The sequence below is a fragment of the Palaemon carinicauda genome, chromosome 5, assembly GCF_036898095.1.
Source record: "Palaemon carinicauda isolate YSFRI2023 chromosome 5, ASM3689809v2, whole genome shotgun sequence".
In the NCBI taxonomy this organism is placed as follows: domain Eukaryota; kingdom Metazoa; phylum Arthropoda; class Malacostraca; order Decapoda; family Palaemonidae; genus Palaemon; species Palaemon carinicauda.
The window spans coordinates 81290393-81317536 of NC_090729.1; the positions used below are offsets into that span (position 1 = coordinate 81290393).

The 27144-nt window shown below is 43.6% G+C and overlaps 1 protein-coding gene across 1 annotated transcript in view; it reads right to left on the reverse strand.

Annotated features, from left to right (window-relative positions):
* LOC137640484 (hypoxia up-regulated protein 1-like) overlaps nt 1-18685 on the reverse strand; it is a 107717-nt gene extending 89032 nt beyond the window's left edge. Inside the window, exon 1 of the mRNA XM_068373021.1 lies at nt 18498-18685. The gene's annotated coding sequence lies outside the window, so the exon portion shown is untranslated. The remainder of the gene's footprint in view (nt 1-18497) is intronic.
* Between the last annotated feature and the right edge of the window lie 8459 nt (nt 18686-27144).

Here is a 27144-nt window from a genome sequence, read left to right on the forward strand (position 1 = left end):
TTCACTTAGTTCCCGACATTTATTCCAGTCCGCCTTGTCAAGGTTCCATCGTGGCGATCTCTGCAAGGGAGGACCATTGTTTGTATCTATAATAATTGGAGCAAGATCACTAGTATGCCAATCATCTAACGTTCTCCATTCAAAATCAAGAAGGCAGTTAGCACTTGCAACTGAAAGGTCAATGAATAATAGGGTACCTGTCTGAACATGAGTGAATGGGCTCTCTTGTACAGGTATTAATGAGTCACACATCTTAATTTTCAACAAATGATGAAATAATATTGCCCCTTGTGTTTGCTAGAACATAGCCCCATGAAGGATGTCTACCGTTCATATCTTCACGTGAGAGAAAAGGTTGAGGGAGTTAATCACCTCTAATAAATCATCATATGAGATGTTATTTGGGGGCAAGTAGAGAACAAATTGGGTATTTTCTTCCTGTATCAATCTGTACAACCTTTGCCTGCAGAGGTGTACGAATAGATAAAGATATTTGGGGAACATCTCAACAATCGTATATAAAACTTCCTCCATGGCTCCCTACTCGTTGATCATATGGCATCCTGTAGCTGATATATTCACAAGGACAAGGAGTATTATCATCAAGTTTGCTCTCCTGTAGACATATAATCATAGGGGGAGTGATCATGAATGAAGAGCCTAAGTTCTTCATATTTAGCCCTCAGACCTTGACAGTTCCACTGTAAAATTGAGGAAAAAATAAGTTTACTTTAAGGAAGATTCCTTGGAAGTCTTCCTATCAGAATTTTTTGAATTGATAGGAGTCTCTGACACTCTTTGGAAAAGTAGGTCTTGCTAAGCTTGGTTTAAGGTTTTTCTTAGCAGCCTTCTTATTTATTTGCCGAGGGGTATGGTGCACCTCGACATTAATTTTTGATATATTTAAATTTTTTCGAAGTTCATCATCTTTTTCAGAAAGAATATCGTACAGTACTTATTTGCTATGGGAATTTTTGTATTTTTCAACTGAAAGATGGAGAGCTATGAGGATTATGTACCTCCGTCATGACCGGTACATCCACTAGCTCTCTAGCACAAGATTCCTCCCCTGGATCTGGCAATGATGCTGCCCGAGATGAGAGCTTTGGTCTGTTCATTCGTGGTATGGCAGACCTAGTGGAAGGAGGTGGTGCCTTTTTGAAGAGACACCAAATCTAAATTACAAGGCTTGGTAATAGCCTTACGTGGTGATTCAGAACCGAGATGCTTTACATTACCAGATCTAACTGCTGTTGCCATTTTTTCTGGATGTTCTGCATCCTTAGATTTTAAGGCCTTGGCATAATTCTTGGTTTTTGTTCTGTTTGATATTGAGCACATTTCCTGTTGGTTGGCTTATGATCCTGGCTACAATTAGTGCACCTTGCAATATTAGTGCAGGGTCCATGCTCAGGATCAGAACAATTGTCACAGATCTTAACATTTTTGCATACCTTACATGGAAGACCAAATTTGAAACAATTGAAGCACTGCAATGGCTTCTGTTTATACAGGCAAACTGGTATTCTCTCATTTTCAATGTATATATGAGAGGGTACATCACAGACTTCAAAAGTGAAAATAATCATAGTGGTTGTGGGAATCTTTTGAACCTTCCATATTTCTTGTGGGCACATATCTAATATTTCATCCTCGCTAAAATCATATAGGTCTCTGTTAAAAATTACTCCTCTTCCATAGCTGGTATTTCTTGTATGTCTAGACTAAATCTCCGATACTTCCTAAAAGATGGTTTGGGCCTGGAAGTATGCATCCTTTAGGTCCAGCGTGCACATGGAGACCTGTGGTCTTATCCCATGTCCAAACTCCTCCAACATGGTGTGGATATCGACCTAAAGGGACAGCTCCTTGCAGAACTTTTCGCATGGGAGATTGTTGACGCTGGGGCCTGACTCATGGAGGAAAGGATGGGACGCAATACCCTGTGTAAGGATTCTTTCCTGGGAGGGAATTCCTTTAACTGATAGAAGTGGGTAAGGTAACACTTGACCCCACCATGCGCCTTGATAGGATTGATGCTATTCCTTAGAAAAGCACCGGTCTGGCGAATGTTAATCAATGGTTAACGGCTGGGTATTGTGTCTACTGTGCAGTTGGAGGGTGCTCGTGAGTAGTCACCTGTCGACAAGCCGTTGATGGGGGCAGTCAATTGCCTGCCGATCGCTTTAGTGGATTGGTGTGATGGCGAACGGCAAGTAGCGAGAAGTATGTTGTTTGCCTTATGATCTAGGGAACCATGGGCAGAAGTTAACAACTAAGTCTGAGTGATGAACTGCAGGTGAACGGCAAACTGCCGATAATCAGTGAATCGGCGATCTGTGAGCCGAAGATGGTAACGAACGCGCAGATGAAGGCTGTCTGGTCAGTCAGCCAAGGAAGGTTGGTGATTGTCTTGGAGAGCCCTGAGAGACAGCGGAATGGTTTAATATCGGTGAGCCATTGACGATCAACTCTCGATCGAGGACTGGCGATCAGCGAGCTCGAGATTAGCAAGCTGACGATTGGCTGGTCAGAGATCAGCGAGCCGAGGTCGATGATCAAAGATAGAGGAGCTGGCAATCAGCGATCTAGTGATCAGCAAGCTGATGATTGGTTAACGACTAGCAATTAGCACGCTAGCAATTGGAGATCGTTGGCAATTGCCGAGACTGGAGGTCAATGATCAGAGAAAGATGAGCTAGCAATTGGCGACCTGGCGATCGGTGAACTAGTAATCAGCAAACGGTGATCTAGTCATCAGTCAGTTGATAATTACTTATTGGTGGAAGATAAGCTAGAAATCGGCGATCGGCGGCCTAGTGAACAGCGGTTGGCAGTCTGTGACAGGTTGTTTGCAACATCCAGATCGTGTTTGCCGACAGTGGTACAATCAGAAAAACCTTCTGAAGAGAAAGGGACTAAGGGTATCCAGTGAGGAGTCTCGACCGATGGATGATGCAGTTGATCCGCCTTGGAAGATGGAATCTTTGGGATCTTGAACCCATCAGTGAAGCTTCTTCCCCCTTTTCATGGCGGCCGTGCTGTAATGCGTTTGCGGGGAGAGAAATGGGGCAATGGTGACCTGTCAAAAAGTTTTCCTTTACGTCTTTTGCCTCTCACGCGAATGCGCAGGAGAGTACTGGAGCTTTGGCAACCCAGAGAGCGCTGGCGTGCAGTAGAAAGGTGCACAGGATGATGCTGGTGCACAGTTTCCATAGAATGCACAGGAGAGCGCTGGCGTGCACTAGAGCGGTGCACAGAAAGATGATGGTGCGCAGTTTCCGGTGAATGCGCAGAAGAGCGCTGGTGCGCAGGTGAGTGCTGGCGCATTGGCGAGCGCAAGTGCACAAGAGTGTTTTGGTGCGCACTAAGGTGCTGTGTAGGGTGTTGCACAGTCTCCCTAGAATGAGCAAGAGAGCACAGGCGCACTGGAGTGTTGGCGCGCGGGCACGCAGTGTGTTGCACAGTCTCCTTAGAATGCACAGGAGAGCGTGGGCATGCAGGAGATCGCTAATGCGCAGGAGGTTGCTAGAGAGCAGCTACTGGAGAATGCAGGTGAGCTGGCAAGCCGGAGGTTGTTGAAGAGCTGGTGCAAGCTTCGGTGCTGGAGAGCGCTGATGCGCAGTGGAGCACTGGCGCACAAATAAGCGCTGGCACTAGTGCCCAGGAGAGCGTTGGTGAGCCAAAGAACGAGGTTACGCAGGAGCGCGCTGTGGTTTTGGTGAGCGCTACTATGCCCGTTAGCGCTGACAAGCTCGAGCTGGAGAGCACAGGCAGACTGGTAAGCACTGACGAGCTGGCAAACGCTGCTCCCAGGAACGGCGAAGCTGCGCTGGAGTGCCGGCGATGGGGAGATTGCTGGGGCATTTAAGGGCGCTGAGGATGAGCAGGGGAAGGCTGTAAGTCAAGCGAATGTCAAAGCCTTGTAGAGCACTGACGAGCTGGAGAGCGCCCGCGCTCTGGAAAGCGAGCAGGAGCAGGCTGGCGCTGACGATATGTTGGTGAGCGCTGGTGCACTGAAGAGCGTTGGCGCGTAACTGCGTGATTAGGTATGGCATTGAGAGGCTGTACAGGAAACAGGAGATCGCGAACGATCCACAGAAGAGTCCAGGACCGAAGTCCGAGGACTAGCTGCAGCACTGTCAGGAGAAGGTCTGGGAACAGGGCTGAAGACGATGGAAGAGGAGGCTCCTCTGTCAGGGAAGGTTGCGTTGCTGAAGAACTAAAGAGGCGTCTCTTCACCAGAGGTGATTGATTGATTGATTTAAAGTTTTCAGGCATAGGTGAAGGCGTACGTCTAAGGAGAAGGGATGATGCCCCTGAGGGCAGGTGGATCAGCAAGCTGACCTTCAGCAGTAGCAATCCTCCGAAGAGGAGTCTCTATGAGTGGCCCCTCTCGCGAACGAGAGAGAGGTGATCACTTCACAGGAGAGACTTGCCTAAGACTATGCTCCGCCACCGAAGGAAGAGAGATTCAGCAAGGGGGGAGCGTAGTCTATGCGAAGACAGCAACAGAAGTCTGAGTTGATGAAGTGATGAAGATGATGCAGGGAAGTTCTCCCTCGGAAGGGAGAAATAACCCCACACCTGGGGAGAAAAACTCTCCCTCGGAAGGGAAAGTAGCCCAACCCTTGGAGGCGAACCTCCTGGTAGCGATCTAAGATGATCTGCCAAGAACGCTGCCTGAGGAAGCGTAGCCAGAGCTAGTTCCTCGAAGATGAAGTGCTGATCAGGAGCTTCTACGGCCGTACTTCTAAGGAGAAGGGATGATGCCCTCTGAGGTCCTGAAGTGATAGCAGATTCCCCAGGCATGAACGGAACAGCTCTGCTTCTACGACTGTCTTAGTCGAACGGAGAAGAACTGCATCGCTATCTGAGGAAAAATAAAATAAATCATGTAACAAAAAACTCTATCGTGAGGAACACCTAGTCCGCAACGGGAAGGGAGGCCACAGAGGGAACAAACATAAAATAAAAACTGCGCTCTCCCTTCTCCAGTCGACATCGACAGGAGGAGAGTGGAGGGTAACTGTAATAAAACAAGAATTACAATTATTTAAATCTGCCAAAAATATTCACTAATAGGAAGAACCACTGATCCTCCGATGGGAACATAAGCAGCTGAAAAGTTAAATTACAAACAATTATAATTTCACTTGATTAAGAAAAACAATCAGAAGCGCAACCTAACCCGCGAACAGGAAAGGGGCTCCCCCCCATTATTAAACTGTCGAAAGCCCATGAAAGGTGAACGGCCTTGAGAAGAGAACGACCGAAGTCAATCTCTGAAAGGCCACACTCACTTCCCTCAGTAAGCTATATGCTCCCCGTGGAAGAGAGAACGGCGAAGACAACAGTTGAACGAGTAGGGTCCAAACGACGACGATTCCCGTGGTGGCAGCCGAGTCAACAGCAGGTTATCCGCCAATGGGAAGACCGATGGACAAGGGGGGATATACATATACATATACAGTATATATATATATATATATATATATATATATATATATATATATATACAGTGATGCCTCAGGATACGAAAGTAATCCGTTCAGGATATGGTTTCGTATCCTGATTTTTTCGTATCCTGAGTCGCGTTTTACATGTAAATAGCCTAATCCGTTCCAAGCCTTACGAGAAGACACCTTTTCTTCCATAAACACGCTAAACTGTAGTAATAAACATGCAATGCAGCCATTTCTATCATTCAATAATTAACCCAACCGTTAAAAACAGCCTAATCCATTCCAGAAACCACTATGAGATTATTCGATAATGTAGTTATAGCCTAGTTATCCCCCCCAAGCCCTAAGAAAACGGTCCGTTTTCTTTACTACTGTATAAAAGTTACGGTACTGTATGTAAAGCATTTGGATCAGTGAAGGTGTATTGTTACCTGTACGTACACCTAAATTAAGGATTGATACTCTGAAAAAAAGGTTACAGTTAATTAGTGTAACAAAAAAGTTGAAACTTACCTTTTGATTGAGACGATGTCCGATAGCGAAGTCACGGCAGAGGAGGATGGCATAAGGCAGAAAACGTAACAAGTGACAGACTACGTACAGTAATTTACACACTTAACACATTAACACTTAAACTTTACGAAATAAAAAAATGGCAGAAATAATTAACACTTAACATTACGTATGGAAAACTATAAAATGAAAGAAAAAATTACTTTAACACTTAAGGGTAACATAAAACTTAAAATTGAATTTTTTTTTTTGCTTTTTTATAACTTTACGTTTTTCATATTTTCTAAATCTCTTCTACTTCTTCATCACTTTCTTTTTTCTGTTTCTTTTCTTCACTTTCACCTTCTAATTCTTCATCCCTTCCTCTTTTCTGTTTCTTTTCTTCACTTTCACCTTCGTCTTGGCCTACTAATACCGCTGGCCTCTTTAATAAGAAACTATCCATTGAAGCTTGTTTCTGCCTACTTTTCAACACATTTCTAAAATGCTTTAGGCAAACGTCATTGCAGTGTTGAAGCGCAAGGTTGGTATAAACTTTTTTTGGATGTTCTTTTTCGACGTAGTCTGCCATTTTATGGAAACATGCGAGAATTTCCTTGATGTCTGCCGTTTTCAAAGGTGTAACATCCTCCTCATCACTGCTAGAGAACTACTCTTGAACATCACTCACTTGCATCGTCTCCAACTCCTTCAGGTCGTCCGTCGTCAACTCCTCGTGGTGCTCCTCGATAAGTTCATCTATATCCTCCGCGCTAACTTCCAGCCCCATGGACGTACCAAGATGTACGATGTCAGCCACCTAAGACTGCTGAATTGGTTCAGGATCGTCAACGATCTCGGCTTCGCCTCCAGGCTTCCCGAACCCCTCTAAGTCTCGTGCAGAGACAGCATCAGGCCACAGCTTCCTCCAAGATGAGTTCAGGGTACGCCTCGAAACTTCCTGCCAAGCGAGATCGGTGAGTTTGAGGCATATCACAATGTTAAAGTGATCTTTCCAAAATTCACGCAGAGTGAGGTTTGTACTCTCTGTGACTTGGAAACATCTCTGGAAGAGATGCTTCGTGTACAATTTTTTACAATTTGAAATAACTTGCTGGTCCATGGGCTGGAGGAGAGGGGTGGTGTTAGGCGGTAGATATAGGACCTTTATGAAGGAATACTCGGCCAGAAGATATTCCTCGAGGCCAGGAGGGTGAGCTGGAGCATTGTCCAACACCAGCAGACATTTCATAGGGAGGCGGTTTTCTTCCAAATATTTTCGGACAGTCGGACCGAAGCAGACATTCACCCAATCAATGAAAAGTTGCCTCGTTACCCAGGCTTTAGCATTCGCCCTCCACATCAGGGGAAGGTTCTCCTTGATGACTTTGTGGGCTTTGAAGGCTCGGGGATTTTCTGAATGGTACACCAGCAGGGGCTTTATCTTGCAGTCCCCACTGGCGTTTGCACAAAAAGCAAGGGTAAGCCTGTCCTTCATAGGCTTATGTCCGGGTAGCCTCTTCTCCTCCGCCGTGATGAACGTCCGACGAGGCATTTTCTTCCAAAAAAAGTCCAGTTTCGTCGCAATTGAAAACTTGCTGCGAACTGTAGCCTTCCTGCAGAGTCAACTCGTCGAACATTTTAACAAAGGCTTCGGCGGCCTTCGTGTCCGAGCTGGCTGCCTCCCCATGCCGTACCACTGAATGAATGCCAGTCCTTTTATTGAATTTCTCGAACCACCCACGAGAAGCCTTGAACTCTGGGGGTTCCTGCTGGGATGTTCCTTCTCCTGCCCCTTCTTCGGCCTGAGAACGCACGAGATCACCGAAAATGGCGGAGGCCTTCTGGCAAATTGTAGTCTCAGTGATGGTGTCTCCTGAGATCTCTTTGTCCTTGATCCACACAAGAAGCAGCCTCTCCATCTCGTCATGCACGTGGGTTCTCTTGTTGGAGAAAATAGTGACGCCCTTAGAAGGTGTCGCTGCTTTGATGGCCGCCTTCTGCTTCAGGATGGTGCCTATCGTAGATGGATTCCGGCCATACTCCTTGGCGATCGCACTTAAACGCATGCCAGACTCGTACTTTTTTACGATTTCAAGTTTCGTCTCCATCGAGAGCATCGTCTTCTTCTTTCCTTCAGCAACATTCTTGGGACCCATGGCTACAGTAATATGTTATTTTCCTTAGTAAAATAAATTTTTGAATATACTTACCCGATGATCATGTAGCTGCAACTCTGTTGCCCGACAGAAAAAACCTAAGGTCGGGATACGCCAGCGATCGCTATACAGGTGGGGGTGTACAACAACAGCGCCATCTGTCGAGTAGGTACTCAGGTACTTCTTGTCAACAAGAACCAATTTTCTCCTCGGTCCACTGGGTCTCTATGGGGAGGAAGGGAGGGTCCTTAAATTCATGATCATCGGGTAAGTATATTCAAAAATTTATTTTACTAAGGAAAATAACATTTTTCAATATTAATCTTACCCGATGATCATGTAGCTGATTCACACCCAGGGGGGTGGGTGGAGACCAGCATACATGTTAACATTAGAAGCTAAGTATCCCGTATTTCATTTTAGCAGTTATTCAAAATAACAAACATAAAATAAATAAGTACCTGGTAAGGAAGTCGACTTGAACCATTACTCTGCCTTTTTAAGTACGTCTTCCTTACTGAGCCTAGCGATCCTCTTAGGATGCTGAGCGACTCCTAGGTGCTGAAGTATGAAGGGCTGCAACCCATACTAAAGGACCTCATCACAACCTCTAATCTAGGCGCTTCTCAAGAAAGAATTTGACCACCCGCCAAATCAACCAGGATGCGGAAGGCTTCTTAGCCTTCCGTACAACCCAAAAACAACAATAAAAAGCATTTCAAGAGAAAGATTAAAAAAGGTTATGGGATTATGGGAATGTAGTGGTTGAGCCCTCACCTACTACTGCACTCGCTGCTACGAATGGTCCCAGGGTGTAGCAGTTCTCGTAAAGAGACTGGACATCTTTAAGGTAAAATGATGCGAACACTGACTTGCTTCTCCAATAGGTTGCATCCATTACACTCTGCAGAGAACGGTTCTGTTTGAAGGCCACTGAAGTAGCGACAGCTCTAACTTCATGTGTCCTTACCTTCAGCAAAGCACGGTCTTCTTCCTTCAGATGAGAATGGGCCTCTCTAATCAAAAGCCTGATGTAATAAGAAACTGCGTTCTTAGACATCGGTAAAGCAGGTTTCTTAATAGAACACCATAAAGCTTCTGATTGTCCTCGTAATGGCTTTGTACGTCTTAAATAGTACTTAAGAGCTCTTACTGGGCATAGTACTCTCTCTTGTTCGTTACCAACCAAGTTGGACAGGCTTGGGATCTCGAACGACTTGGGCCAAGGACGAGAAGGAAGCTCGTTTTTAGCTAAAAAACCAAGCTGTAAGGAACATGTAGCCGTTTCAGATGTAAAACCTATGTTCCTGCTGAAGGCGTGAATCTCACTGACTCTTTTAGCTGTTGTTAAGCAAACGAGGAAAAGAGTCTTTAATGTGAGATCCTTAAAAGAGGCTGATTGAAGCGGTTCGAACCTTGCTGACATCAGGAACCTTAAAACCACGTCTAGGTTCCAACCTGGTGTGGCTAACCGACGCTCCTTTGAGGTCTCAAAAGACTTAAGGAGGTCCTGTAGATCTTTGTTGGTGGAAAGATCTAAGCCTCTGTGGCGGAAGACTGCTGCCAACATGCTTCTGTAACCTTTGATCGTAGGAGCTGATAGGGATCTTACATTCCTTAGATGTAAAAGGAAGTCAGCTATCTGCGTTACAGAGGTACTGGTTGAGGAAACTGAATTCGCCTTGCACCAGCTTCGGAAGACTTCCCATTTTGACTGGTAGACCTTGAGAGTGGATGTCCTCCTTGCTCTGGCAATCGCTCTGGCTGCCTCCTTCGAAAAGCCTCTAGCTCTAGAGAGTCTTTCGATAGTCTGAAGGCAGTCAGACGAAGAGCGTGGAGGCTTGGGTGTACCTTCTTTACGTGCGGCTGACGCAGAAGGTCCACTCTTAGAGGAAGAGTCCTGGGAACGTCCACTAGCCATTGCAGCACCTCGGTGAACCATTCTCTCGCGGGCCAGAGGGGAGCAACCAACGTCAACCGTGTCCCTTCGTGAGAGGCGAACTTCTGCAGTACCTTGTTGACAATCTTGAACGGAGGGAACGCATACAGGTCTAGATGGGACCAATCCAGAAGAAAGGCATCTACGTGAACTGCTGCAGGGTCCGGAATCGGTGAGCAATAATTTGGGAGCCTCTTGGTCATCGAGGTAGCGAACAGATCTATGGTGGGCTGACCCCACAGGGCCCATAGTCTGCTGCAAACATTCTTGTGAAGGGTCCACTCTGTGGGGATGACCTGACCCTTCCGGCTGAGGCGGTCTGCCATGACATTCATGTCGCCTTGAATGAACCTTGTTACCAGCGATATCTTTCGATCTCTTGACCAGGTGAGGAGGTCCCTTGCGATCTCGAACAACTTCCTCGAATGAGTCCCTCCTTGCTTGGAGATGTACGCCAAGGCTGTAGTGTTGTCGGAGTTCACCTCCACCACCTTGCCTAGAAGGAGGGACTTGAAGTTTCTCAAGGCCAGATGAACTGCCAATAGCTCCTTGCAGTTGATGTGAAGTGTTCTTTGCTCCGGATTCCACGTGCCCGAGCATTCCCGTCCGTCCAGTGTCGCACCCCAGCCCGTGTCCGATGCGTCCGAGAAGAGGAGGTGGTCGGGGGTCTGAACAGCCAATGGTAGACCTTCCTTGAGAAGAATGCTGTTCTTCCACCACGTCAGCGCAGACTTCATCTCTTCGGATATAGGAACTGAGACCGCTTCTAGCGTCATGTCCTTTCTCCAGTGAGCAGCTAGATGATACTGAAGGGGGCGGAGGTGGAGTCTCCCTAACGCGATGAACTGGGCCAGCGATGAAAGCGTCCCTGTTAGACTCATCCACTGCCTGACTGAACATCGGTTCCTTCTCAGCATGCTCTGGATGCATTCTTGGGCTTGACTGATTCTGGGGGCCGACGGAAAAGCCCGAAAAGCTCGACTCTGAATCTCCATACCTAGATAGACAATGGTTTGGGATGGGACGAGTTGGGACTTCTCTATATTGACCAGGAGACCCAATTCCTTGGTCAGATCCATAGTCCATCTGAGATTCTCCAGACAGCGACGACTTGACGGAGCTCTTAAAAGCCAGTCGTCCAAATAGAGGGAGGCTCTGATGTCTGCCAAATGAAGGAATTTGGCAATATTCCTCATCAGTTTGGTAAACACAAGAGGTGCCGTGCTTAGGCCAAAGCACAGGGCTTGGAACTGGTAAACGACCTTTCCAAAGACGAACCTTAGGAAAGGTTGGGAGTCTGGATGGACGGGGACATGAAAGTACGCGTCTTTTAGGTCCAACGAGACCATCCAGTCTTCCTTCCTGACCGATGCTAGCACCGACTTCGTCGTCTCCATGGTGAACGTCTGCTTGGTGACAAAAGCATTGAGAGCACTGACGTCCAGCACCGGTCTCCACCCTCCTGTCTTCTTCGCTACCAGGAAGAGACGGTTGTAGAAGCCCGGGGATTGATGGTCCCGGACTATGACTACCGCTCCCTTTTGTAGCAAGAGAGACACCTCTTGCTGTAAAGCTAGCCTCTTGTCCTCCTCCTTGTAGTTGGGAGAGAGGTTGATGGGAGTAGTTGCTAGAGGGGGATTGCGCAAGAACGGAATCCTGTAACCCTCTCTTAGCAACTTCACAGACTGAGCGTCTGCACCTCTGCTCTCCCAAGCCTGCCAGTAGTTCTTGAGCCTGGCTCCCACTGCTGTCTGGAGAGGTAGGCAGTCAGATTCTGCCTTTTGAGGACTTGGAACCCTTCTTCTTTTTGCCACGTTGACTGTCGGCACGGGTACCTCCTCTGCTGGAGGTTCTGCCACGAAAGGGTGGGATGAACCTAGACGCTGGTGTGTCCATCCTAGGTCTAGGCACGGAAGGTAAAGCTGTGACTTTACGTGCGGAAGACGCCACCAGGTCATGGGTATCCTTCTGGATCAACGAGGCAGCAATCCCCTTGATCAGCTCTTCCGGAAAGAGACACTTGGAAAGCGGTGCAAACATCAACTCCGACTTCTGGCATGGTGTGATCCCCGCAGACAAGAAGGAGCAAAGGTGATCTCTCTTCTTAAGCACTCCGGACACGTACGAAGCCGCAAGCTCACCAGACCCATCCCGAATGGCTTTGTCCATGCTAGACATGATAAGCATGGCAGAGTCCTTATCCGAAGGGGAGGTCTTTCTGCTTAACGCTCCCAAACACCAGTCCAGGAAGTTGAAGATCTCAAAAGCACGAAAAACTCCCTTCAACAGATGGTCCATGTCAGAAAAGGACCAGCAAATCTTGGAGCGTCTCATAGCCAGCCTGCGGGGAGAGTCAACCAGACTTGAGAAGTCGCCCTGGGCAGAGGCAGGAACTCCCAAGCCGGGTTCCTCTCCCGTGGCATACCAGACGCTAGATTTGGAAGCAAGCTTGGTAGGTGGAAAGATGAAGGCTGTCTTCCCCAGTTGCTTCTTGGACTGCAACCACTCTCCCAGTACCCTCAAAGCTCTCTTGGATGAGCGCGCGAGTACGAGTTTCGTAAAGGCAGGAGCTGCTGACTGCATGCCTAAAGCGAACTCAGAGGGAGGTGAGCGCGGGGTTGCAGACACAAACTGTTGCGGATACAACTCCCTAAACAGGGCAAGGACTTTCCTAAAGTCTAAGGAGGGAGGCGTAGACTTGGGTTCTTCTATGTCGGAGTGCGGATCGTCCAAATGCGCAGCTTCGTCATCATCAGATACTCCTTCATCCGAATGCTGAGGAGGAAGTGGCAAAGGTGGAGCAGAAAGCTGAACGGCTGAATCCGGCAGCACGGGTGCATGCGTAGCTGCACTGGATCCAACATCATGCCGCTGCTGGTCAGTCTGAGAGCTGGCAACAACAAAAGCGGAGTGCTGGTGTGTGGGAGGGACTGCCGTGGGTTGCGGAGACTGCCGCATTGCGTCAAAACACGGCAGCTTGACAGCCCACTGCTGATGCGGTAGCTCACGCATGTCAACGGAGGGTGCCGCATGTCGGCTAACGTCAACATGCGTCTGGCAGGGTCGACTGCGCATCGGTGGTGAAGCTCTCACAGGTGGAGTGTGGGAGCAGGCAGCCGCAGTATCTGCTGAGCGCACAACCGTGGCAGGTTGTAGGTTAACAGGTGCAGTGTCAACCTTCTCAGCACGATACTCCTGCATGAAGGAAGCAAGCTGAGACTGCATAGTCTGCAGCATAGACCACTTAGGGTCTACCGTGGTTGGTGCGGCAACAGACGGAGTGATTGCCTGCTGCGGAACCACTCTACCTCTCTTGGGAGGTGTGCAGTCTTCGGAAGACTGCGGCGAGTCCGAACTGACCCAGTGGCTACACCTGGGCCGTTGGACTCGCTCGGAAGGGACCTTGCGCTTGAGAGGTCGTGAGACCTTGGTCCAACGTTTCTTCCTAGAAACTTCTTCCACAGACGAGGAATGAATGGGCTCACTCGTCTGTTTGTGGATGGGACGATCTCTGCAAGATACGTCCGCAACCACTGAGGGTACATCCGTACGCTGATCAAGGCCTGTCGAACCCTTTGGTCCTTCGACATTGCTTCTCCCCTGGGCTTGGGAGCTTGCAAGAGGTCCCGGACTGGGAGGACGACTGGCACGAACAGATGCACCCTCATGCGTAACACTGACACTGACACTTTTCACCGCACTTGCACTCACTACACTTCCCACTGCACTTTTCTCTTTCAACTCTTTGACATCGGCCAAAAGTTGATTCCGGTCATTAGCTAATGACTCCACTCTGTCACCAAGAGCCTGAATGGCACGCATCATGTCCGCCATTGAGGGTTGAGCACTAGTAGCAGGGTCGGGAGTCACCACTACAGGGGAAGGAATAGGTTGAGGGGCATGGGGAGAGGAAAAATCAAAAGAGCGAGACGAACTCCTCCTGATCCTATCCTTCTCTAGCCTACGTGCATTCTTAAGGAATTCATTAAAATCGAATTCCGAAAGCCCTGCGCATTCCTCACATCGATCTTCCAATTGACAGGATTTACCCCTACAATTGGAACAAACGGTGTGAGGATCTATAGAGGCCTTCGGAAGACGCCTAGAACAGTCCCTAGCGCTACACTGCCTGTACTTAGGGACTCGAGAATGGTCAGACATCTCGAATTCTTGAATTAGCCAAGGGGGGAATCCAAAATCTATCAAAGTCGTCAACAACCAATCCAAAACCAATCAAAAAAGCTTGATAAGTCAATGATAATAACTCCCGAACAGCGAAAGCTAATATCTAGAGCGAATACATCACCAAAAAGCGCGAAAACAACTCCAGAAACAACAGCGCATCCAAGCAGGTCTCGCCGGTGGCACGACAGAGGAAAAATTGGTTCTTGTTGACAAGAAGTACCTGAGTACCTACTCGACAGATGGCGCTGTTGTTGTACACCCCCACCTGTATAGCGATCGCTGGCGTATCCCGACCTTAGGTTTTTTCTGTCGGGCAACAGAGTTGCAGCTACATGATCATCGGGTAAGATTAATATTGAAAAACGTAATATAATACACTACGTACATTATATACATTACTATGTATAGTAAACACTAATACAGTACAGTGCACAGTAACGAATGTTTAATAACGATAACACGTGGCGTACGAATGTACTGTATATTAACACTACGTCAAACAAGCGAAAGCATACAATGTCTGTTAACGATACCGCGGTCGGAACGAAAAGAGAGAGAGAGAGATGAACGCCCGTGCGTGAGCAAGCTGGGATAGTTGCCGACCAATAGGAAAGCAGGATCTTATGGCGTCAGCTAGCGTCTGAGTAGGGAGATAACCAATGGGTGAGCGGGAGGCTGTAAGTGAGTCTACCCAAGTTCAAAGTCTGGCGGCGCGCGCTTTAAAAATTACTCTCAGCGAAGAGTTGGAATCTCGTAAGGTTTTCGTATCCTGAAATTTTATTCGTATACTGGGGCATAAAAATCTTCTAATCACTTTTCGTAAGCAGAAACTTTCGTATCCAGAGGTATCACTGTATATATATATATATATATATATATATATATATATATATATATATATATATATATATATATATATATATATATATATATATATAATTACAGTATAAGAAAAAAGTAAGTTAAAAGACAAAAATTAATGGCAGTCCCAAATAAGCGAGTAGGAAGAGCGGTAACAACCGGTCTCCATCCGAGCCAACGATAAAGTGAGCTAAATCACCAGTATATGAATGGGAGCAATAGCAAGTTACCCCCGTTAATAGCGGTATGGATAGTTAACCCTCACTAAATTTTAATGGATCGTCATTTCAGCTTCGCTGAGAGTAATACCCCTACATAAATTGCGTAGGTTAGTATTCCAGTTACAGAACAAACCAAGATTTCCAACTAGGGTCACCCATACTGTAGTGTCTTTATATAAGGGGGTCCTAAAAGTCAAACAGGTGGTTTGCCCAAATAACCATGGTCAGAAATGCACGAAACACAAGATACCGAGTAGGAAAAATATATGGTTCAAGTATTTGGCTCAAAATTGAAATTTCATATACAGTATTTACCAATTCATATCATATAGAATGGCATACAGTAAACAAAAATAGACTCTTAGTGATTTTCCAACCAATTTTACTGAATTGAAGCTTGTCCCAATGAACTACAAAGACTCCAGAACTCACTTTGAAGGGTAAAGAGTATAATCATAGAAAGCAAATTCTAGGCAGTATGGGAAAGAGATAATCGTATCTAGGGAATGAGCAAGTCTGGTGATTTTAAAAAATATTCTTAATCTTTCAGTTATGTACATATTCGTGGTTTTATAACACCGAAATGTTTTTATGGTATTACTATACTAAATCACGGAAAAAAGCTTTACTAATAAAGGGATGCGGTTTTATATAGAAAAACTCAAATTTCTTGAAAAATTACCTTTATTTCCGTTGCAAATAAATATTTAATGATATACCCTAATAAATCCTACAGTAAAGGGGGCCACCCAATGAGAAATGGGGATTTTGGGTGGGGAAAATTTACTGGCAAATCGATAATGATAAAACTAACCTTGTTTTTATACATCATTCTCTTGGATGCATAATAAATCCACAAATAAGTACACAAAATATGGGGATCCTCTCCCATGAAATAGTTATTTCACTTTTGTTTACATTTTACAAAACATACGTATCTGGTCCAGTTTGTACATTTGTGCATAACTTGTGAAATAACAACTTTATACTTCCTGTGCACTCAGTTCAGTTGTTGGGCAGAGGGATTCACCTTTCCATTGACATCTAGGTTTTCTTCTTTATTCTAGTTATTTTATTTTCTTCTCTCATTTTCTCCACATCTTGCTTGAGGGTACACTCGGCACACTATTCTACCTCATTTCCTTTTCTTTTGTTTTGTTAAAGTTTTTATAGCTTATATAGGAGATACTTATTTTAATGTTGTTGCTCTTCTTAGAATATTTTTTTTTCTTTATTTCCTTTCCTCACTGAGCTATTTACCCTAATGGAGCCCCTGAGCTTATAACATCCTGCAATTCCAACTAGGGTTGTAGCTTAGCAAATAATAATAATAATAATAATCTGAGATATATATACTTTTCTTTTTTCTATTTTTTCTTCCTTACACAGAATGTTTCCTATTATCTTCTTTTCCTCTTTGTACGGCTGATGTACTTTTATTTTCCTTCTCTCGTCGCTGAGGTCTGGGCAGTAACGAATGAAATGGACGAGATCTTCTGTCTCTGCTCCACACAGCTTACATTCTAACCTTCCTCCTAATGCGTGTCTTTTCCAATCATTTAGTTTTAGGCAGTTGGCCCTATAGCTCTATACACGATAAGTTAATCTGGTGTATTGTCATCCTTCCACTCTTTACTATCTACTTCTCTAATCTTGGCCTTGAGCTCTTCCCTTCCTATTCTCTTAAAGGTTCCATCATTTACATCCATAACTTTCCTACATTTTCTAGTCTCTTTCATCAATCTGTTACTTTCATTTCTTCCGGTAATTTTTTTAACAAATCATTTCTCACCTCTTCAATCCCTTTCACAAACCTTAGCATTAGCCATCCTTCCACTTTCTTTCTGCCAATGGAATTACTCCTATTCGTTCGTTTGTATGTAGATCCTCTTCCTTCCTTCCCCCTACCATATGACAACGTTTACCATATTTGTATGCTTGAGTGTAATGTAAGCAGTTCTGCAACATACCACGATTTCCTAGGAAGACTCCCCAGTTCCTTTGTAGTTACTTCAAGTTATAGTTGAGTGTTATTGAGCCCCAACATGAGGTGTAATGGCTGTCATCATGGTTATAAGGATGCTATAGCCAAGTTCCACGGTCAGTATTATGGTACTCGAAGTGTAGTGAATAATTTTTTAAAAGCTCATTGTGTTATCCCTCAATGTTTAAAGTATCCCAAATGTGATTACAAGTTACCTCTTAGGATAAACCACCACATTTTCTACTGTACTTTAGACCTAACAAAATTTTCTACTGTAACTCGACTGTAAAGATTGCAAAAAAAAAAAAAATAGGACATAGGTGTCAATTATAAGATATGAAATTATTTGTGATTTACTTTTAGTTTGTAACCTACAAAAGGATATCCAGGGAGGGGGAGGGGGAGGGGGAGGGGGGGGGCTTGCCTCCGGTTAGGTCTGTGACCTAGGAAATACTAGGTTAGGTTAGGTTAGATGGGTTTGTTAGGTTCTGTGGCTTATAAAAAATCTCCAAGTGTTAATTAACCACTTTTTTCTGTTTTTGCACACCCAAAGACTCGGGTTTCCACCAGTTTCCATCGGGAAAATGGGAACCACAACGGGCGAACGGCTTATTTGCAGTGGAAATGACGGCCAAATTTGTTAAAAGCACATTGTTTACTATAGGAAGTTTTTTTTTTCTCTCTAAGAGACATATTTCCGGTTTTATTCTATAATTTTACTGTTTTTATTCTCTGCAAGACTACGACAGGGTTGAAAATAATGGAGTTAAGCTGGTCTGTCATAGGACAAATACACCAATGTAATAATTGATAATTGATGCGAAAAGTATTTTTAGTGAGCCGAGTATTGTGTATATGTTGGGCTTTACCATATTTTGGCTCATTCATTAGCAGATGTTTTTTTTTTTTCTTGCGATTCCTCATCGTAGTTATACAAGAAAATTTATATTGTATTTCCAGTATGCGACACTTTCTCTTGCGCTTTGAACCCCACTATGATGAGTACATAAACCATCTTTAAGCTACTGCCTCTATGTAAAAGAAAAAAAAAATATGTCTATTTAAGGGCTAAAATCCATACCGGTACAGTGCTGGGTTTATATACTACAATACCGGTATTTAATCACTTTAAACTATTGGTGGGCTAACGTTACCAGTAATTATCCCCATTAAATCTTCAATTACACATACCTTTTCAATAATAGCTTAAAAGAGATTAATCCTTTGCAATAATGGCACCTAAAGACCTTAAGCAATGGCTGTTAGGATGTCGACCACGTTCCACAATAATTTGACAGTGTGCGAGTTATCCGTCAACTGAAACGTTATTTTGGTGTGGCGAGACGCTATTGGTCGGCTATTATGCCACACAACATTTTCCAGGGATTTCCTCGCTGCTTCTTCTTCTTCGTTTACCTTTAGAGACTATAAGTTCAAACTTGGTTAATGGAAGTGAATAGCAGAACGTGGACGTACTCGTAACTTCGTAAGAGGAAAGTTGTGATTGAAAATAGAAAAAAGGTATTATAGAGCGGAAAACTAAAAACTGAAATGAAATTGTGAATTCATAAACTGTGGCTATGCAAATATTAATCCGTTGGTAATAAAACTATTCAAATTCGTGAAATGATGAGAGATACTTCGTTCAAGAAGAAACTGAAGACTTTCTTGTTTCCTAAGTCCTTCGTTGATAAGGTGGATTTGACAATAAAAACCAGCTATGCAGTGAGATGTGCAAAATACATAAGAATGAATATATGCTTTATTTTAAGGGCTGCTTAATCTGGTCCTGTAAAGCAGGGGAACCTTACTCTCTACGGGACCTCCACGGTTGTTTTATGGTGTTCATTCGGGAGCATTTAACATTTCACAATACATATGTTCGCTTAGCCTACTGTTAGATCATGACCATCAAAACACTCGCAGAATAAGAATACAATACAATATATGGTAGAAAGGCCGACAGGCCCATATACCCGAGATTACAGTCACTCAATACACACCATCTCTGGCCTTGTAGTCAAAGGGGAGTGGGTGGCTTATCCAATGTCTGTCTAGTCTGGCTTTGAATGCAGATATGACTTCTTCCGGTAACTGGTTCCAAGCCTTCACCACGCGCTGGGAGAAGTGTGATCGAACTGACCCTGCTGCACTCTTCATCTGTCGTTGCTTCTCTGAACACAGGGAGTGTCCTCTGGTTCTGCTGCCCTTTTTCAAGGGAAGCAACTTCTCACAGTCCACTTTGTACTTACAATGTAGATACTTGTAAACTTTGATGGCATCTCCTTTTAGTCTATGGAATACCAGCATTGGAAGCTCCAGCTTCTTCAGTCGCTCCTCATAGGACAGGTCCTGCTGAACCGGAACTAATTTTGTCGCGCTCCTTTGCACAGCTTCTATGGTATCAATGTCCCCATATACCGTGGGGACCACACTGAAGTACCATATTCCAGCTTTGGGTGAATCAACCCCTTATAGAGAAACTGGAACATGTTGCAGTCCATATACGTGGAAGACTGATGACATACGCCGACTAACTTTATCTGCAGCTGCAGTTTTGAGGCTGTGAGTCTAGAAACACAAACCAGAATCAATATGTACTCCTAGATCTTTTTCGACATCAGTGGTTGCTAAAGGAGTTGTGCCCATTGTATATTCCTGCTCTTGTGCCTGTCCCTTACAGAGATGTATGGGGCATTTTTCTGGGTGACACAAGAACTGCCACTGCTGCAACCACTGTAGTAGATTGTCTATGTTTTGCTGGAACTGAAGGTGGTCTGTATCCGAGTCAATCTTGCTATAAATCTTTGTGTTATCTGCATAAATTTTAATGCCGCAAGTAACAGCTTCTGTGATGTCATTTCTGAAGATCACAAATAGGAGCGGCCCAAGGACTGAGCCCTGTGGTATACCGCTGGTTGCGTCTACACAAGAAGACTTAGACTCATTTAGCACTACTTTTTGTTGTCTACCAAGTAGGAATGATACATTGCCTTTGATGCCATAGCTCTTGACTCTTGCGAGTAACCGTTAATGGGGAATTGAGTCAAAAGCTTTCTGAAAGTCACAGTAAAGCACACCAACTTCCTCCTTTTCTTCACGGAGTGTTGTCCATTCTACAAGTTATTCTAGTAGCTGAGTGGTAGTGAACCTGCTACTCATGAACCCATGTCGATCTTTAGTGAATAAATTGTTTCTGTCCATATGGTACATGATTTTGTCCCGAAAATTGACTCTAGGATTTTACATACTACAGATGTTAATCTGACAGGTCGATAGTTTAGTGGTAGGTGTCTGCTGCCTTTCTTGAAATAGGAGATACGTGAGCTCTTTTCCATTCAGCTGGGAGCTGGCCTTCACTGAGTGATTTATCGAAAATGGTTGCTAATGGCACTGCTAACTGATTCTTTGCTTCAGACAACAGTTTGGGTTGTATCTCAGCTGGTTCTGATGCTTTGTTGGTTTTCAGTGATTTCAGCTTCTCTAATACATATTTAGGATCCACCTTGATGTCCCGTAGTACTCTATCAAAAAGACGGATTTTAGGTGTTGGGATATGTGAGGTATCTTCCTTGATGAATACCTTCTTAAACTGTAGGTTCAAGGTTTCTACCTTCTCTTCCTCAGACTGAGTTCGGAGACCATCTTTGTCCAGATCTGGTATAACAGACTTTGTTTTCAGTTGAGAGTTCACATATGCCCAGAACGGTTTGGAGTTTATTTTCACCTCTCTGGTTATCTGGTTTTCAAATAATCATTTTTCTTTTTGTGATGCCCGCTTTGCCTGATTTCTTGCCTTTGTATACTCAAGGTATTTTTTACCTGTTTGTTTTCTGAGAATCTTGGCTTAGTTTTTATTTTCTTCGGTGCAAGTTGTTCATCCAGATCAGTTTCCGTCTATGTGGTACCCCACTCTTACGTCGTACGTAGCGATTTCGTACTTCAGTCAGCTTTTCTGAGAAAGAAGACCAACACTCCTCAATCGTATCACCTTCATGAAGCTCCTTCCAATCAGAGACCAGCGCTTATCTGATGCTGTCATAAACTGCTCTGTAATAGTTGGATCTCGGCCTGGTTTCCTTTTGCTGGCTTGCTTTGGCAACAATTTCAATCATGAGTGAGCAGTGATTACTTTTCCCCAGAGGAAGGCCAATTCGAACTTCATTGGCAATGTCCTGCTCATTTGTGAACACCAGATCCAGCACATTTGGAATCTTGTAGGCTGCGGGCAGTGCTGATAAAGAAAGGAATCCTTCACAGCTTCCATAAACTTATAGGCCCCATGGTTCTCATTTTCAAAACATATTTTGTTAGCCCAACCAATTTCAGGAAAATTAAAATCACCGAAAATAATCAAATTGGTAAGTCTTATACAGTATCTCCAAGCTTGCAGAATAACTCATTCAGGCTGTTACTATTCCACTGAGTACTGTTAGGGCTTCGGTAGATGTTGCCAATTATCATTTTCCCCTTCGACTCTGTTTCAATCTGCACCCACAGCACTTTCTCAAAGTTTCCAGGAATGTAATTTTGTAGAGTGTATTCAGCAGGATTCAGTTATTCTTGGACATAGATGCATACTCCACGGCTGGCATCTGTGTGATTTAAATTTTCAAACAGACAATATCCGTGGAAATTCAGTTCTATTTTTTCAACACTGTACTGTTAAGTTTTTGGCTTCACTTCACTTATGGCTATGGCATGTGGGCATGTAGTACTGGCGATGATTCTTAGTTCATCAATTTTGTTGCAAAGAGAGTCCTCATTAGTGTAGTATATATGAATAGTGTCTTGTGTTGATCCCGATCTGGAGCTGTTGTTATTATTCGTGTTTGCATTTGCCCTGTTTGTGCATGCTGCTTTTCAATTGTAATGTGCTTACTTTATATTGTTACTGTACACTTTCACTTAGCTGATTATTTATACCCCTTGCTGATTGCTTTGTATTTCTTTATCTGCAGATTCCATGGGGGACTCGGACCTTGTACACCCAGTTTTTTTTTTTTTCTATTCATTATTGGATGTCATTTCTGCTGCTTCCTTGGCCTGGATTTTCTGTCTCTCATCTAGAGAGCAATAGTTTGTCACACTTATCTGTTTGAACCTTTCCTCGACATCTTTAAGTTTAGACAGCAAGCTCATGAAATCCTCCTTTTCTTCCAAAAGATTGAAAACAATGTTCAGTGGTGTGGTTTGTTTCTTGCTGTGCCATCTTTAATAGTTTTAGCCCCAGTTCTCAAAACTTTCTTGAACTCAATGTCTTCTAAATCAAGGCCTCCATTGCAAAGCTGTTTGAAAAACACAACATCATCTTGAATTAGGTCCTCCACTGAGGCATGCTCACTTTCCTTAACATTATAAATAATCATAGTTTTTCACGAGCCTCCTAATCTGACTCTTGCTTTTTCTGATGTTCTATTACCCTATAGCTATATAATTATTTTACACCTCATCTGCCCATGGTAACATTATTCTTTTATATCTATTAGTCTATAACCATGTAGTTCTTTTATATCTCATCTGCCTATAGGAACGTTATTCCTTTATATCTATTAGCCTATAGCTATATGATTCTTTTATATCTCATCTGCCTCTAGTAATATAAATTTTTTATATCTATAAGCCTATCGCCATATAATTCCTTTATATCTCATATTCTTATAGCAACAAAATTCTTTCATATCTTTTAGCTAATAGCTATATAATTCTTTTATATCTCATCTGCCTATTGTGAAGAATTTTCTTCACTCTTCTTCTTTTAATCGTATTTTTAGCTCTTCTACTAATACTATAGCTACCCCTTAAAAATTCTCTCCTACATCTAGTTTTCTTTAACGAAATATAGGGAGGACTAACCTAAACTTGTTGACAGTGGCGCACGCCATGCTCGTGACGTCACAGCGTAGATACGCACGTTAGAGGGCCTTAGTGTAACCACGGCGTATGTTGGTTCTTTCCTTAAACTACATGGGTTGAGATTAAAATTCCTAAACTACATTTTTATATAAATTCCAATACTGCTGAATTAATGCATCTTATATTTCTCAATACCAATTAAGGTTTGTTAATTTTAAGATGTATGCCCATCGTACCAGTCCATTGCTAATTAATCATTTTAAATATTAATTTTTAGCAAGCCAGAATAGGTAGGATTATTGTATATATAACCTCCCTTAGAGCAGCAAGATTTCTCTAAGTATTTAGTACAAAATCCTGCCTCCTCTGCACTCCCTGCAACAATATATTGCCCTGTCCTTAAGTCCCGATATGGCACCCCCAATGGATTACCATGCGCATCAAGCTCTTCACCTGTCTGGAAAGGTGAAGCCAGGTGATCTCTTCGACCGTAGTGTCGGCCGCATTCTACGAGGAGCTGCCCTGGCCTGCTGACCTGCCTGGTCATTGAACCCGGCCAATTCTGGCTCACCCCACTCTCTCTTCCAAAACGTGTCTCACCAACGAGTCCTGTTGCTGCCGGTCGGAGAGATTGAGAAGAGGTCCCTGGTGTACCTAGTTGCAGCCACAGTGAGAATTCTTGGGGTGAGCCAGGCAAGAGTGCAGCGTGCCAATTAGTGCAACAACCAGGTCAACAGCTATCACGGGCATAGGACTAAACTTCAAAGGAGTGCAGGTACTACATCAATGGCCATTTAGTTTTCCCCCATTTTTTATTAGCTTAGACTAATTTTAACTTGATAGGGTACCTGGCTAATTACACTATTCGGACTGTGTGCGGTGGGATTGTGTGTAAATATTTTTTCGTTATCATTTTGGTTTGAGACTAGCATAGTCTCTGGGTCACGTGGGCCACGTGCCAGACCCCATTTTGATTTTGATTGTTGCAGACCACGTGTCTAACCCATCATTTTCATTATTTGAATTGCATCTCTTTTTATTCCATTTTTGTGTTGTTAAGATGTCCGTTTTGTTTCAATGTAAATTTGTGAATAAATCAATATTAGGTTAATCAAACCTCCTTAGTATTTTTGCTCCCTCATTTATTTTAATGTGTGAAATGAATAGTTGTTCACGGGACAAAGTACCCAATATTTAAAGAGAAAACCTAAGTAAGTCTATAGGTGGTAACAGCGAGGAACTTTGCATTAATATATTTGCTTCGAAGGTAAAGATCCTTATCTTTAAACTTTTAAACTACTTTACATCACTGCTCCCATTTTTAGATTTTGTCTTAATTACATTAACGTAAAATAACTGTCCAGCATTTCATTGGGGTAGCTGGGACGGAGCCGGAACAGAGCCTGAGAATGAAATGACTATAGACCTGACAAAGCTAGAGTAGGCCATAAATTATTTCAAATCGTGTGGAGTGCTTAGGCCTCTGGACAGTAAAATTTCCCCCTTTTGTATGTAGAGTGTTGGTTTGTGAATTGTGACAGTAAAGTATTAGCAGGGTGTTTGTGCCCCGAGAGTAAGTGCTCCTATCCTCCCCTGTTGAACTTTGTGTAACTGTTATAAGGAGACTTTCCCGGACTAAGTTCCCACTCAGAACGCAACCATTAAAAAATTCTCCACACGAGTGGTCCTTCGAACCGGATCTTTTACCTTTGACTTGTGAAGCATTAACGTAATTAATCAGCTTGATTAAGCATATAGTAACTCGCTATATCACTTACCCACACGCACACAGCCAGTTTGTCGAATATGTAATGCCCAGACTTTAATTGGGAAGAGAAATTTGTAATCATCATGATCTTTGTGTATCGACCACGTGTTTAAGGAAAGAGCTACGTAACCAGGTTATTTTGTTGCTTGAATGTTCTCTACAGAAAGACTAGAATTTGTCGTAGGAACTTCACTTTATCTCTGATCCGTTCACCCACGTGTGGCGGAATCCTCTTAAACCAGAAAGTTCTAAGCTACTTGAACTAAGGTTTTTTTTTGTTGTTCAGACGCCCGTGTTTACTGCTCAGCTAGAGCGCCGGTGTACTCGTCCTGTCAACTAATTTTGCTAGCTAAGCATCTAATTTGTAACATTTTGTACCTTGGTCTACCTTCCTTTGTGTCGTTTACCTTCCCTAACCAACCTTAACCTTTCTAACTAACGTTCCCGTATACCTAGCACGTGTCCTTGTCCTAAAGAGCGAATTGGCGCAGCATAATTTTAAGTGTTCTTAAAAATAACGTAGAAACTTAATAACACCAAGTCCGTTTCATTCCACGTGTTTGTTCCGAGATGGCGGATCTTGTTTACAGCCCAAACTAAGGGTTCGTAATTGTTTGCTACCGTAAGTAAATTACTGCGTGTAGTTAATTTAATTTCCTTTAGCGAGGAAATATTGTTTTTGTCCTTTAGCGAGGATATTTTTGTTTTACCTCCACGTGAGGGAAATTTTATATTTGTTTAGCCTCCACGAGAGTGCCCTTTAAAGTCGCTGCCTTGTGCGCCAATCTACATTTTGATTAGTTCAGTGGTCGCCTTAGTGCACCCGTAATTGTGAAATCGTCACAACAGTGTCAGCCTCGACCTGTTATTTTAACATTTAACTTGAATCTTTGCATTCATAAGCCCATGTGCTTTCTAATATGTTTCACTTTAAAGTAACTTAATTATTCATTATCGCCACTCGCATAAATAATTCATTTTAGCAGTCTTTAACGTCACGTGACCTGGGCATCGTCTGCTTTGTTGGACCCGGTCACTTTGAATTTTTAAAGTAATTTCATGATTTATATGTTTTTTGTCCATTTAACTTTTTCTCCCATCATGACCGTCACTTGTCTCGTGTGGAGAATTTTTTAATGGTTGCGTTCTGAGTGGGAACTTAGTCCGGGAAAGTCTCCTTATAACAGTTACACAAAGTTCAACAGGGGAGGATAGGAGCACTTACTCTCGGGGCACAAACACCCTGCTAATACTTTACTGTCACAATTCACAAACCAACACTCTACATACAAAAGGGGGAAATTTTACTGTCCAGAGGCCTAAGCACTCCACACGATTTGAAATAATTTATGGCCTACTCTAGCTTTGTCAGGTCTATAGTCATTTCATTCTCAGGCTCTGTTCCGGCTCCGTCCCAGCTACCCCAATGAAATGCTGGACAGTTATTTTACGTTAATGTAATTAAGACAAAATCTAAAAATGGGAGCAGTGATGTAAAGTAGTTTAAAAGTTTAAAGATAAGGATCTTTACCTTCGAAGCAAATATATTAATGCAAAGTTCCTCGCTGTTACCACCTATAGACTTACTTAGGTTTTCTCTTTAAATATTGGGTACTTTGTCCCGTGAACAACTATTCATTTCACACATTAAAATAAATGAGGGAGCAAAAATACTAAGGAGGTTTGATTAACCTAATATTGATTTATTCACAAATTTACATTGAAACAAAACGGACATCTTAACAACACAAAAATGGAATAAAAAGAGATGCAATTCAAATAATGAAAATGATGGGTTAGACACGTGGTCTGCAACAATCAAAATCAAAATGGGGTCTGGCACGTGGCCCACGTGACCCAGAGACTATGCTAGTCTCAAACCAAAATGATAACGAAAAAATATTTACACACAATCCCACCGCACACAGTCCGAATAGTGTAATTAGCCAGGTACCCTATCAAGTTAAAATTAGTCTAAGCTAATAAAAAATGGGGGAAAACTAAATGGCCATTGATGTAGTACCTGCACTCCTTTGAAGTTTAGTCCTATGCCCGTGATAGCTGTTGACCTGGTTGTTGCACTAATTGGCACGCTGCACTCTTGCCTGGCTCACCCCAAGAATTCTCACTGTGGCTGCAACTAGGTACACCAGGGACCTCTTCTCAATCTCTCCGACCGGCAGCAACAGGACTCGTTGGTGAGACACGTTTTGG